Below are 3,155 nucleotides of genomic sequence, written 5' to 3'. Positions count from 1 at the left end.
GAAGACGGGAGCCCGGAGGAAGGTCTAGTGCGTGCTCCCTCGGGAAACGTTTTAGGTATAACTCCCTTAATAACATTCCCGAGTATATTGAGTCCATCGGACAAGATGTCGACCAATTTCCGTGAAACGGTGGAAACCGGTCTGGATCCGCGCCTGGATTTTAACAGATTTTTGAACAGTCAAAATTTATATTTGTCGATGTGTCGTAGGAAACTTAAAAATTATGGTCCGTTTTTATTAGCAATTGCTATTTTAAAGCACTAAAACTGTTTAAAAGCGCGTTTGGCTGCGAATGAAAATGGATTGCAATTTGAAAACGTAAGTCAACTTTTTTAAGTTGTTTCCGCGAGCCTGCAAAGAACTGAAATCGATATTTATAGCCGAAGTTTGATTTCTATCCCCGTAAAGTTTATATCGTCTAAATGTTCAAAGATAATGTTTTTCATGGGTTAAGTTGCCTACCACGTATTTACCAAAAATCTGCGAAATTCCCGTGACATACCTTATTATAGGAAATTAACGCTTGTGTTAATTAAGGTATTTGAAATTAACGCGACTTAAATTAACGCGAATTGAAGGAAAAATTACTTCCCTAGAAAGGAAATTAACGCGAAAAAAAGGGGGTAACATTTTAAAATGAAGGAAATTAACGCGACGAACACAAAGGAAAAAACTTGTTGAGACAACAGGAACAATTTTATCTCAACACTAGACGTAGAATCCTAAACGTAGGGGTTAAAGCGAAAGAATCTGACCACCTCCAGCGTTCTTCATAGTTTCAGTTATACCGGCAGATTTCTACCCTGATGAAATAATGCCTTTTCCTAGGAGTCAAGAACGGCTGGACTGTATCGAGAAATTGGGACCAAAATAATGGAAATTAAGGTCATGGAAATTAACGATCCACTTAATTAACGGCGCGGAAATTAACGTTAACAAAAATTAACGCGACTTAAATTAACGCGAATTTTTGAAATTCGCGTTAATTTCATGAAGCGTTAATTTCCTATAATAAGGTAGTCCCTTTAATAACCAATCATCACGCTGTCAAGATCATTTCGTTCATTTTATATTTCAATTACAGCTCACATGTTTCTTTATTTCGTATGTTCACGACTAATGATAATGTTCTCGGTATACATGTTCTATGAAGGATCATGAAGAAAGCACGTTGCTGGGGCAAGCAATCAAAATGAAAACTGATGACCTTCCAATGGGAACCTAATAGAGAGGGTGCTTAGTAGAAATTTACCGTAAGTAAAAACGGCATTCACATGTTACAAATAAATTACTGAAACCCAGTTCTTTCAAATAAAAAAGACTTTTATCTAGAACCCTTCCTATTTCCCCACCTCAGCCTTTCAGCGGAGTTTTTTTCGTCCAAATTTGTGTACTACGAAGAAAAAAATTGAAATCAGTCATTTTCAAAATACGATGACCTTGGGTTTTGTACTGTACAAATTTTCTTTAACCTAACCATGTAAAAAGGCAGCAAAATTTGTCACGATACAGAGGCGGCTGAGCGCTTTGGAACGTGTTTAATAGGGCTAAGACTGTCCCAAAAGTACTCAGCAATTTTTCATTTTTTGAACAACTTTTTCCGTTCTAACAACCATTCTCCGATTGTTGTTCGGAGGTCATACGAACGTTTCCGATCGTTTTTCTAACGTTTCCGAAGATAAGCGAAGTTTCCCGAAGACTTACAAGGAATTTTTGGCGTTGTTTGAACTCACTCACGAGATGGAATATCTTGAGAAACCAATTTTACGCTGCGCTCGCAATAATTTGGCACCAAAACGGGGGGGGGGGCTACAGCCCACTGCCCCCCCTGCTCCCCCGCGAAAAGTCTTTTTTTCATGCGCTTTTTTTAATCCTGAAATTTGATTTAATTTTTTTAAATCGCATAATAAAATGGATATTTGCATATTTCCTTTAGTTATTTCAAGATCTCATTTTCTGAAGCTCGTTGTTAAAACTACGTATTTGCAAGAAACCAAAAGAAACGTGACATGGAGAATGGGAAGGAGATTAAAAGAATAAAAAAAGCGCTTTAAAAATAAAAGAGACGGAACTGAAAAAGACATCAGTTAGAATTTCAAACTTTATGTTGCCTCTCACATGTCTCAAAACAACTTGACTTCAAAAAAGTCTCTTGATTAGTAATCAAGCTTATTTTATAAAGGACTAAGTGCTGTTTCTAACTTATTTTTTCGCAAAAGAAAAGAAAGTTATCTTGTAAAGTAGTGTTAGTTTCTCTTGACAACTAGTGTAACTTTTAAGTGATAAGAATATTATTTTCCAATTAGAGTATATTACAGTAAGTCTTTTTAGCATTAGTGTAAGCAGAGTATTGTAGTGTAATTTGTACAAGTGTAATTATTATTTTATGTAACTATTATTATATAATTGTACAGTGATTCGAGTACCATATTGCAAATACAGTGAAACCTCGATTTAACGAACCTCTATATAGCGAAGTCCTCGATATAACGAACGACATTAACCTCGATATAACGAAACCTCGTTATAGCGAACATATTTTGCCAGTCCCTTGACTCGTTATATCGAGGTTCCACTGTAGAATATCATATTGTAAGTCGTCTAAGTATTGTATTGTCATGAGCTAGTGTAGGCAGAGTCCCGTAAGTTTTGGATAGTGTTGTGATTATTCTACTGTAGAGTGTTGTAATGTTCGCATTGAAAAAAAAAACTTTATGAAGCTCTTTAAATATTTACTATTGAATTTCATAAAGCTTTTTCGTTATAGCTTACAAAGTTTTATGGATTAGAATTACACTGACTTTGTTTAGGAGCCCTGCCTTGTTGAAATGTGTAGACTTGAAATGTCTCTTGCCACACTCCGTGACAGGAAAACGATCGGACGCTAGGCTCCACGGCAAAAACTTTAGGGTGTCCCGTACTCAAGCCGCCCCTTTAAATGAAACCAAGAGGCTAAATAAGAGTGCGTTTCCTGCATAATTTAATAATCGCCTAATGCTTTGACGCGCAGGTGTATTTTTTAGGCCAAAATAAACCGTACGAGTTTTTCCGCCTCAAAGGAGTCAAAGCTCTTCCGTTTCAAAACCACATGGCAAAGTTTTTGAAAGGCGCGGGTGTGCATGCAATGCGGGCTTGGTGTTTGTGACGTCACAGAC

This window comes from Oculina patagonica, chromosome 7, assembly GCF_052425735.1.
Source record: "Oculina patagonica isolate OP01 chromosome 7, crgOcupat, whole genome shotgun sequence".
In the NCBI taxonomy this organism is placed as follows: domain Eukaryota; kingdom Metazoa; phylum Cnidaria; class Anthozoa; order Scleractinia; family Oculinidae; genus Oculina; species Oculina patagonica.
This window is presented reverse-complemented; position numbering follows the sequence as displayed.